General features: G+C 38.1%; 1 protein-coding gene across 5 annotated transcripts in view; it reads left to right on the plus strand.

The window, feature by feature from the left end:
- The first annotated feature begins 1,777 nt into the window (after positions 1–1,777).
- Positions 1,778–12,016, plus strand: part of LOC127636490 (HMG box transcription factor BBX-like) — a 46,646-nt gene continuing 36,407 nt past the window's right edge. For 4 of the 5 annotated variants that reach the window (XM_052116974.1, XM_052116979.1, XM_052116977.1 and 1 more), the window contains exons 1-2: positions 2,226–2,578; positions 3,851–3,930. The gene's annotated coding sequence lies outside the window, so the exon portion shown is untranslated. Of the gene's footprint in view, positions 1,896–2,225; positions 2,579–3,850; positions 3,931–12,016 lie in introns of those variants that run through there. The other variant, XM_052116975.1, reaches the window with a different exon arrangement.

The following is a 12,016-nucleotide window of genomic DNA, read 5'->3' on the forward strand; positions in this document are numbered from 1 at the left end:
GTGTTAAGTATTACATTCTCTTGCTAACATGTATTTATTTGTGGTAAAATTATAAAGCTTGATTAATAGTGTTTCTGGCATAATGTTTTCTATCATAAAATGTATTTTGACCTGTCACTCCTTTTTGTCTTTTTTTGTTAAATAGCAAAAATCTGGGTTCCAGTGAGTACTTAAAGTGGATGTAAATGGGGGCCTATTCGTAAACATTAAAATACTCACTGTTTCAAAAGTATAGCCACAAGACGTAAACAATTTTAGTGCGCTAAAATCGTTTAGTAACCTTTTCTGTGTAAAGTTATAGCCAATTTTACAACTTAGTTTCCATGATGATGTAACACCATAAACCCATAAAATGACAGTAAAAGCGACGATTTAAAGAACTTTAAAGCTCAAATAACACCTTGTGTTAACAGAAGAACTAACATAAGTATTTTTAGAAAATGTAAAGCTTTATATTTCTGTATTTAAACCCTCCAAAAATTGGCCCCATTCACTTCAATTGTAAGTGCCTCACTGTAACCCAGATTTTTGCTTTCTTTCTTTTTTAAAGAAAGGACGAGTGGAAATTAATTTTTTGTGGTAATCAACATAATGCCACAAATGTTGTCGATTGACTTGAACTAGTATTGAACCTGCAATATCTCTATAATTCACAAATATGTTAGATATAATTTGCAGACCATGCTGTGACAAATTTTATGCAATGAAATTACCCTGCTATCATCCACCATGACCATACCCAACAGGATGGACATCTGGATATTTAAAGTCATTCATTTAAACCTCTATCACTTATAAAATCTTTCAAATGTCTCTTCAATGATTAAACATAAAGACACTTAAGCTTTTTCATTGCAGGAATGACCCATAAGGTTACAGTTTTGTACTTGCATTATAAAGGTGCAGTCGCCATGCGGTAAGTATACAGAAGACATATTATGCAAGAGTACACACAAGCTGACAGCAAACTGTCCTGAGTCTTCCAGTACCGCATGCACAGGGTTACATTTTACATTACACCACGAAAGATTGACAGATATCGGAAAACTATGATCTTAACAGTCTTGAAGCAAAGCACAAACCATCTCTCAGGTATACAATTCTATATGTCAACCCTCCTCTTCCTCATTATAGTAATCATCTTTAATCATCAATATCATGAATACGGAAATAGAATGTTCGATTACAGCTTAAGAGTGACCAATCTGGGTAGGGTGATAAAGCCATGTCCACTCTCATGTTTACTGTGTGCAGCCATCGCATGAGAAACTCTTCATAAAGAGGGCACGAGACAGGAAAACGGTGCAGCAGTATGCGCGAGAGAGCGAGGAGAGTGACACGAATGAACAACTCACATGGCTTTATTTTGGGTTTTAGCCATAATGAACTCGCGAAATGAAGGTCGAATACATCAATGTTGTTCACTAATGTGTGTTTGTGCTCGAAGGCTGCTTGGTGTGTCTTGGGGATAGCTCAGAAGCGTCTGTGACACTGTGTACAAGCTCACTTTTGTCGATGGCGTCTACATATCGTTAAATGTACACATCCTGTTGATATACTGAATGATAATCTACACTTCTTCTGTAATTATTGAGTGTTGAGGACGTTGTTATTAACGTCCAGGACGTTTATGAATATGTGGTTTTAATCGCTCTATTTCGGAACCGTGCCGAAATGTTTCGCGCTCTCTGACTGGCTGTATCGGACTGTCACTCAAGCGTGCGGCCAATCACAACCGGCCTTGCATGAAAACTCTATTTTCACTTACTGCATGTACAGTAGATTGCATGTTGCAAAAAAGTGAACAGAGAAAGACACACACACAGAGAGAGGGGGGGTGGACAACGGCACAGACGACATCAGACCTATAAAGTCACTTCGGTGGCCTGTTGCAGGTAAGCACCGACACACATGCACTTCCACTTAATTTTACAAGCACAACACCGATCTGACACTAATATACAACACACAGGAAGCTCTGTTAAAGTCAGAGTAGACCTGTGATTAAAAATATTGGTGGTGTCATCCTCTAGAAATTGGTGCTATGATCAATTGAATGGCAGTAGAAAAGTTTAGGGCTGAATGACTTGACTCATAAGGCCACCGAGTGATTGATGATGATGATGATGATGATGATGATGTGACACGGGTAGGCCAGTTTGTCCAGCGCTATGAACATCCACACAGTGCTCTAGGGCTTCATAACAGAACAGTCGGTGGGAACACTTGAATGCACGGAGGGGGAGGAGGAGGGCTGTTAAAGAAAAAAGAAAACAAGCTGAGAGGAAAATTGTTCGACTGAAACGAAAGTACTAATTCGAAGTGCCATTCGGCCCCCACCGTTACTCGATTTCGGAGCGATCGGCGCGATTCGAATGTAGTTTTATCGACTTCCCACCGCGCTGTTCCGAGCACGGCGGCGTCCATCCGGTAAAAAATAACATAAGTGCTTGTGGAGTCTGTCTGTAGGGGCTACTGTACGGACGGCCAGTGCAGAGCAGTTCTGATGTGTCAATAAGTTTGAGGTGGACAGAAGGCTGGAATGAGAAGGCCCTGGCGTTTCGGCTGGATTTCAGGGGTAAGTTTGCGTTCACGCACGCCGCGATGACTGAAAACTTGGGCATATTTTGTGTGCGAAAAACACCCGGGTGGCGATTGATCGCGAGCTCGCGCGCAGGCTGGGCGAAATTCGTGCCAGTTTGTTGCACCGAGGCGAAGTGGAGAATCACTCTTCGATCATAAACAACAACTGCGATCGGTGTGTCTGACACCTGCTTTCTGTGAAATTGACGATGCGAATGTAGAGAAATATATATATATATATATATATAGCATGTACGACACGGGGGAAAAGGCAGCTATGCTCTCATCAGATGATCAGAATGGGCACTTCCCTCATCCAGCGCAATGTTACAGCGAAACGAGAACAATCGAACGCGTCTCATTGAAGTTGCGTTCTTAAAGTGGGAAGATGTCGGATACGAAGTGTCCAGCGCGTGCGATTATCGCTGGCAGTGACACGTTCAGGCGAGCTCGAGCGATATATCTCGCATCACAGGGTGCTAGCAGGCTAGCCCAGCTACTTTGATTCTATCTGGCAAAACGCAGCGAGAAACCCAGTTACAAAACCGTATCATTTGAAAACTCTGCCCCGAAAACCCTTAGTTTAAGTAATGAAAGCTCGCGGAGGGGATTCCCTCTGTAAAAAAATAACCTGGTTGAGTTTGACAGGAGTGAGATTTATACTTCATCTTCCCCAAAGCAAGATGGACTCTCTTTTCGCTTGTCTGTCTTGTCAAGAGCCCACATCGACATTTTTGCACCGTCTGAGCACAGTTCAGATAAGGGGTCAAATGAGTTATAAAATGGGCACTTTTGTGTAAGTAACGTGAGAATATCAGCGAGATGGTGCTTTGTGGAGTTCTTAATTCGGGGGTCTTCTAGAGTTCCTCCGGGCTGCATAGAATGAGAGCGCGAGCACCGCTCTCAGGATGAAACTAAGCGGTATACAGTCCATGCACTCGACGAAATTGTGTCGGATGTGCTTTAGTGAGACATTGGCGAACGAGCAGCCGTGTATTTAACGAATTATGTGTATGTTGTGAGTGATGTCACTCGATGTATACGGGGAATTCATAACTTTACGCTTCATCAACAATACCGAAGGTGCCACCATAGTTTGAAGCCGGAGCAGCGCGCGCACGTATGCCTCCAACTATCCACAACACACGGTTAAAATCGGTTAAAAACACCCGGGACAGTATTATGTGGTGCATTTGGCTTTGTTTTCGACGATTTATTCCTGTACTGAGGGCACAGTGTGCGCTTTTTTTGTTGTTTCACTTTGTAGGTCATCTTCATCGCATGATCCAGCCTGACTGACAGATCCATCCTCATCTTTCCAATACCGTATTTCCATATTCTGTGACTGTAAGTACACCTTCACGTCATGCCATCATCAGCAGTGATATCTTATAATTTCTAATTGATTGACTTATTGGGATCTGATGCCCTAACATCATGGATCAAACAGTCATGACATCATCACAGATTTTAAGCTCATGTCTGTAGATAATCACCTGCTTATTGGGCTGTGCACAATCCGAGATAGAATACATATTCGTTCTTCAACCTTTTAGCATTGCACAGAGCCAGGCTGCTCAAAAATAGTCTAGTTTTCTGAATAATAGTAACCTTGTGCAAACACTATGTTTGATGTTCATATAATGACTTATCATATGCACAATTTGTGTTGTTCTTTTAAAGGGTAATTAATAACGGTATGATTTTGTCATTCGTGTTTTCATAGATAATGGATAAGTAATGGGGTTGTAAAAGTTAAAGAGTAGTTCACCCATAAATGAAAATTATCTAGATAATTACTCACCCTCATGCCATCCCAGATGTTTGTGACTTTCCTTCTTCGGCAGAACACAAATGAAGTTTTTTGATGAATAATTCAGCTCTGTAGGTCCTTAGAATGCAAGTGAATGGTGACCAAAACTTTGAAGCGCCAAAAACACATAAATGCAGCATAAAAGTAACCCAAATGACTCCGGTGGTTTAATTGAATTGGTTTAAGGTGCGAACAGTTAAAGTCCTCTTTATCTATACATTTTGAAAAACGCCTTCTAGGCGTGCTCGATATCAAGCTTGATTACACTTCCTTGCGCCATCTACCACTCTGCTCATGCGATAAGTGCGAGGAAGAGCAATCAAGCTTGAAATCATGATTGTGCTGAGAGACTTCAATGGCAAGATGTACAAGGAAAAATTAGTTAAATTTTGGTCTGTTCTCAAACATAAAAGATTAGATCGCTTCTGAAGTCTTGAGTCTGAGTTATATGGATTACTTTTAGCCTTTATGTGCTATTTGGGGCTTCAGAATTTTTGTCACCATTCACTTGCATTAAATGGACTTTCAGAGCTGAGATATTTATCTAAAAATCTGTGTTTATGGGTAAACAATCTACTATATGAAGACAAATAAGCTGCGGTTGTTTGTATTGCCTTTTCTCTCAGACTACACAACAAACTTTTTAATGTAGGTTTTCATTGCATTCATCAAACGTGAATCATTAAAAGATTTTCCTAGTGGACTAGTTGGCATTATTTTAAGCCATTAGTCGTTTAGTCGCACGTTTATGATATTAATTTAATACTTAAATATATATATATATATTTTTGGGGCATCAGAAAATGGTTTGAGTTCCAGGGCTGAGAAAGAATGTTATAAGTAACATTGCTAAAACTGTTCTACATTACAGAGAAATACTAAACCGTAATAATGAGTCTTTAAAATATCAATTGTTCAAGCGCACGCACGAAGCGAACCGCAGTGACACCGGCAAAAATGGTGATGATTCTGAATTTGTTGAAAAACCAGCAAGGAGACTGTCTGAACATTTTTTTCATTTATAGAGAGAAATGCAAATTAGGGTTGTGCTGACAGACGATGATCTCGGGGATCGACGATGGTCAGAGTGATCACCAATAGCTGATGCCTTTGACGATGTCGAGATGATATTTGGCTCATTTTCCATGTAATAATGTATTATTATTATTAAGATTAATATTACAAATAATTTGCCGGTAAACACAGACACATGCTTGAAGAAACAAACTTTATAATATTATTAAGAACAGATGACAGAAAAGCCGTATATGGGACTATATGATGCGCTGATACGGAGACGTGCAGTCTCGTGGAACATGCGTAAAAGTTTCTCACTCTTTGTTTCTGTCTTCTGATTTTTTTTTTTTTTTGCAAGATCAGTATCATCTATGAGTGCTGCAAATTACCTCTGACATTTCAGCTCAGGAGGTGTTTTGAGTGAGTTCGCTTTATTTCCACAGAGCAGTTTATAGTGACCACAACTCTGCAGCCTACACATCTGTGATTAAAACATAAAATAATGTTTACCTCGAACCATGATTTATATTTCAGTGATTATTATCATCATATTTTTACATTTATAATTGTTTTTATGTCTTCATTTTTGCACGTAAATTTCCGCCTGCATGCTAAAGAGCACATATTATGTTTTTTTTAAACGTGCCTAATTTTGTTTTAAAGGTCTCATACAATAGATTTACATGCATCCAAGCATGCATTACCTTATTTTCCCAGTGTCAAAAGCGACTCGTTCAATGATCCGTTCAAAAGCATTCATTCTAAACACCTCCTTTCAGAGAGCCTACTCTGCTCCGATTGGTCGGATGTCCCCAGTCTGTTGTGATTGGTCTACCACTCAGTGTAGTGTTTGAGGGTGGGTCAAAGCTGTTCGCAAGCAGCCAATGAAGACCAGAGGCAGGTTGTTTTGTTACCAAATTACGTAGGTTAGTACAGGAAGATTGTGTCTCTTTTGGAAGGATGTGTCCTCCAGAGGTCGCATTTGTTGGCCGCATACGTCATCGAGTCTGTCTCGTTTCAGAAAAGTGAGTAGGACACTTCGAATGCAGTCTTTGAGTGCGACCTTCTTTCACGGGAATTCGGAGGATGCAAAAGGTGAAGATGTCCTTCTGGGCACTCACAACCCACAATCCTTTGCTTCAACGGAAATGTAAAAAAAATAATAACACCAATTTGCCCGTAAATATGATGTTCAAACGCAAGGAATGTTAATTCCCAAGTTGAAGTACCACAGTAGATGGGTGCAGAGTATATATTATGTATAATTATATTCATATATAATTAAAATAAAGAATTAGACTAAAAGTACACCTGTAAAATCTATTTTCTGTTCATTTTTATAACTCTCCTAAATTTTACCTCATACATTCCCTTCTAAAGGGACTTTGTTCCCTTCTCACTCACAACGCTTGCGCTTGTTAAAGAGTGGCGTATTGTCATAGCAACCATGTTACGTTCCATTTCCGTTTGCCCTATGAAGACAGTACCATTTAAACGAGACTTGTTTAAAGGAGGACGCTCGGTAAACTGCAGCCTTCAAAGGACGCGTCCAACCTAGCATGCAGCCTTTCAAAGGAGACACAGCCAAAGTCTGGAATTACTAATGACTCGTTTCAGGTGTTCAGAATCGGTTCTTTCTTTTGGGAGAAAGAAACTCCATTTGTCATGCACTTTGATTTTTGAAACTTTGCAGACATTTTTTCTTTCTTTCTCAAACAGCTATATAACACTACATGAAAGGTTATATTTGAAAAACCATAATAGGTGCTCTTAAGACTGATGGTATATGGAAGGTTACTTTTGTATATGTATATATATATATATAATTTATATAATCATTATTTTATTTGCTTTTTCATTTAGATTGGAGAGCAATTTGAATTTAGAAATGTATGTTATTTAATTATAATTTTTTTTTTAATATAAATTAATTTCATTTTCAATGCAAAATCACTATAGCCTGCTTAACGAAAATTACCCCATAGTACAGCCTAGCGTCCATCGAGCGGTAATACCAGTGTTCGTTGGTTTCCTGTAGAGTTTTTTTCTGCAACCTACAGACCAATCAAAACTAAATTTCATCTTTTATTTTTGCTAGTAAAACACACATACCTGAATATTGTGTAACAGAGGTAAGCGATTATTTAAGTAAAGCAGCATTATTGCATATAAAGGAAAAGTTTGCCCGAAAATGTCTTTTTTATTTTTTATTTTATCATTTACTCACCCTCATTTTGTTCCAAAACCCAATGACATTATTTATTTCATGAAACACAAAATATGGTTTTATGAGAATAGCCGTCATTTTAATGCAATGGCAGTGGATAGTGCCTCACTTTAAACCTTAATAAAAGATTATTATTAAGTAATCCATGCAACTTCTATGTCATATTCAAAGTCTTATGAAGACATAGGATATGGTTTTGGGGAGAAACAACCCAGAATACAAGAGACTTGATTTAATTTGCACGTTAATGAGTGCTATAAACGAAGCTTGTTCCTAGTGGCTCACATGTTCATGCGAGAACTTGCGTTGTTTAGCTTTAAAAACGACAAAAGTTCTGTTTCTCACCATAAACTATTGTATGTTTTCAGAAGACTTGGAATATGATGCATGGGAATACATTAACACAAAAACACCATACAATAAAAGTGGTTCATATGATTCATTCAAAGTTTTCAGAAGCCATAGTATAGCTTTAAATGAGGTATAGACAGATGTCATTAATCTCTAGAAATCTTACCCTCTGTATACAATCTCAAATCTAAAAGATTTAAATGCATAGAGCCACATTTCAGGGCTGAAAACCCTTCGCTAAGCCCAGCCATATCTCTGACAAGGGCTTGCATTTTTTACAATGAGGGTCTAGGGGAGTAATGTGTGTTTGAGTAGTTGTATGACTAATTTGTAGTAATGATCCAAAACAATTTAAAAACTTTGTTGCTGGGTCACTCTAATAGTGACACAAGGTTTCTACCTAGAGAGTATGCACAATGTTTTTTCTTTCTTTTTTTAAATCTTTAAATATATCTCAGTGTCTGACCTCATTCCCAACTGAACATGTATAACATAAGCAAGGACATACATTTGATCCAAGGTAAATTAAATCTAATAACGTAACGTTAATATAGTCATGAATTGATTCAGGTTTTTGTAAAGGTAATAGTAAATAAAGAGTTCCACTGCATCATAGTGAGTGTGTTATGAGACGTTATGAGCAGTTCTGTTCGCTTACACTAATGGTATCAGTGTGTAATCAGATTCAAATTAAGTTTGTCTCTTTTCAAGTGACTGTGATAATCATTTGCCTTAATTCTGAATCACAGTCTTCACGGTTTTCAATGAAATTATTGTGTAATTAAAAATTTTCTTTTTTACAAAAAACATCAGATAAACATTCTTCACAATGTCACTCTCCATTCCAGCCCATGTAAGCATATTATAATTTCCATTTGTGTAATATTTTGCTGAAAAATGTCATAGTACTCTCCCATTCAGTACCTTGGGAAGTTCTGCAAAGCTTTTCAGAGCGAGCAACAGTAACCAAGGAGGGTGGAGCTTAGCGAAGAGTCAATAACATTCTGGTTACATTCCGACAGATCATCCTGTGAAAGCTAAACTTTATGCTGAGGAACCTCTTTTAAAATGTCAAAACTCTTTAGTTTAAAAGTCCCACTAGCCTGTTAATAGCTCACGGTTACATTAGGAGTATCAAATAAGCCCTTTTATTTAAACATGCGTATGTCTTTTTTTAGGGTCACGTTTCTGTATCAAAGTCTAATTCTACTTCTAGTGACACAACTAATGGGAAACTTTCAAATTAAGAGCCATAAACAGTAGATAACAGTGAAGACATAAATAGAGAGTATGGTGTTGTCCAACCCCTTTTCTCTCTTTTATAGATTTAATCACAGTTTCTTATATACCCTATTTTTGTCATAATCATTACCTTGTTAGCTATTTGTTTGCTAATCCCATTCTTTTAATTGTGGATGGTAATTTAAGTCATACAGAATAGATTAGAGTAGCTTTAAATATATGGGTTTCTTTGGAGTGTAACATTTTTAACGAACAGCAAACCTGCTGCAAATACAGTTGCCCTGTCTGTGTTCATTTCTAATTTTTATTTAAATTAGGAAAATTTAGAAATAATTTGTTTTTGGAAGTTATCCTCAATAGAATGAGAGTGAGAGGAAAGGAAAATTCTACCAAAATGTGCATTGTAAACTTATATTATACATATAAAATAAACATTTTCTAATGCCTCAAATCTTAATGGTCATATTGAGATTGAATTTAATAATTTTCACCAAATTGCGACTGAAATCAAATCAACCACTTTTACTGTTCATTTCAAATAGGTACTTAGTAATACTTGCTCAACTGTCAGTGAGAATACTTTTTAAGAGCTTGTAAATGGGTTAATTTTTGTGTATTTTAAGCAGATTTAGTCTCTTTGTTTAATAAGTTTAGGCTATCTAAACGTATGTTCAAGGAATGATCCAAGTTAAATAGAACTTAAGCTCTATTGACAATCTCTGAGGCATGTTGTCAGTTTCCTCCAGAAAAATAATTTCGACTCATCACTAGGGATGTGCATGGTTACCATTTGTAACATTCAGTTAGTTGACTGCGAGGTTTTACAAACGGTTAATCGGTTTTTTCTCGAGAGTAAAAATGTGTCTTGCAATGGAATTTCCTCAAACACTACTTAACATAGCTTTAAATAAAGTGCTCAGTGAGCTATGAGCACAATACATAGATCTCAATTAGTGCTGTCAGTCGATTACATTTTTTAATTGAGATTAATCGCTTTTTTTTTGTAGTTCATTGCGATTAATTGCTGAAATTTGACTATATATACTTCTTTTACTGTCAAATTTCATTTATTTCCATCTTAGGAAACAAAACAATATGTAGCAATATGTATATAATACTTCATTAACATTTCCCAAACAAAACCTTTCACAATATAAAGAGAATGCTCTAAAATATCACCAATTCAAGTCACATCAAACATTTCCCAAAGTCCAAGTGGGACTTTGACTAATTGAAAGCACTCCACATACACTCACCTAAAGGGTTATTAGGAACACCATACTAATACTGTGTTTGACCCCCTTTCGCCTTCAGAACTGCCTTAATTCTACGTGGCATTGATTCAACAAGGTGCTGAAAGCATTCTTTAGAAATGTTGGCCCATATTGATAGGATAGCATCTTGCAGTTGATGGAGATTTGTGGGATGCACATCCAGGGCACGAAGCTCCCGTTCCACCACATCCCAAAGATGCTCTATTGGGTTGAGATCTGGTGACTGTGGTGGCCATTTTAGTACAGTGAACTCATTGTCATGTTCAAGAAACCAATTTGAAATGATTCGAGCTTTGTGACATGGTGCATTATCCTGCTGGAAGTAGCCATCAGAGGATGGGTACATGGTGGCCATAAAGGGATGGACATGGTCAGAAACAATGCTCAGGTAGGCCGTGGCATTTAAACGATGCCCAAATGCACTAAGGGGCCTAAAGTGTGCCAAGAAAACATCCCCCACACCATTACACCACCACCACCAGCCTGCACAGTGGTAACAAGGCATGATGGATCCATGTTCTCATTCTGTTTACGCCAGATTCTGACTCTACCATCTGAATGTCTCAACAGAAATCGAGACTCATCAGACCAGGCAACATTTTTCCAGTCTTCAACTGTCCAATTTTGGTGAGCTCTTGCAAATTGTAGCCTCTTTTTCTTATTTGTAGTGGAGATGAGTGGTACCCGGTGGGGTCTTCTGCTGTTGTAGCCCATCCGCCTCAAGGTTGTGTGTGTTGTGGCTTCACAAATGCTTTGCTGCATACCTCTGTTGTAACGAGTGGTTATTTCAGGCAAAGTTGCTCTTCTATCAGCTTGAATCAGTCGGCCCATTCTCCTCTGACCTCTAGCATCAACAAGGCATTTTCAGCCCACAGGACTGCCGCATACTGGATGTTTTTCCCTTTTCACACCATTCTTTGTAAACCCTAGAAATGGTTGTGCGTGAAAATCCCAGTAACTGAGCAGATTGTGAAATACTCAGACCGGCCCGTCTGGCACCAACAACCATGCCACGCTCAAAATTGCTTAAATCACCTTTCTTTCCCATTCTGACATTCAGTTTGGAGTTCAGGAGATTGTCTTGACCAGGACCACACCCCTAAATGCATTGAAGCAACTGCCATGTGATTGGTTGATTAGATAAATGCATTAATGAGAAATTGAACAGGTGTTCCTAATAATCCTTTAGGTGAGTGTAGGTTGCATATTCAAAAAACAAACACGTTAACAGCAATGACAAGGAATGGTACTGTAAAAATTAAAAGACACACTTTCTAAAGTTTAGTTACAATACTTGGAGGGTGGGGGGTATTCACTAAGAAGAATTAAGATGCTGTTTTCTTGCACAAGCTGTCTGCTCTGGTTTATCGCCCTAAGCACTAAAGAAATTATGCAGTTTACATGGAATCATTAAAGAATGGAAAGCTTCCACCAACCATGATGCAAGCCTGCATAAGTCTGATTCTTAAAGAGGACAAAGATCCAAGTGAGTGTAAGAGTTACCGTCCA

This window comes from Xyrauchen texanus, chromosome 44, assembly GCF_025860055.1.
Source record: "Xyrauchen texanus isolate HMW12.3.18 chromosome 44, RBS_HiC_50CHRs, whole genome shotgun sequence".
Lineage (NCBI taxonomy): Eukaryota > Metazoa > Chordata > Actinopteri > Cypriniformes > Catostomidae > Xyrauchen > Xyrauchen texanus.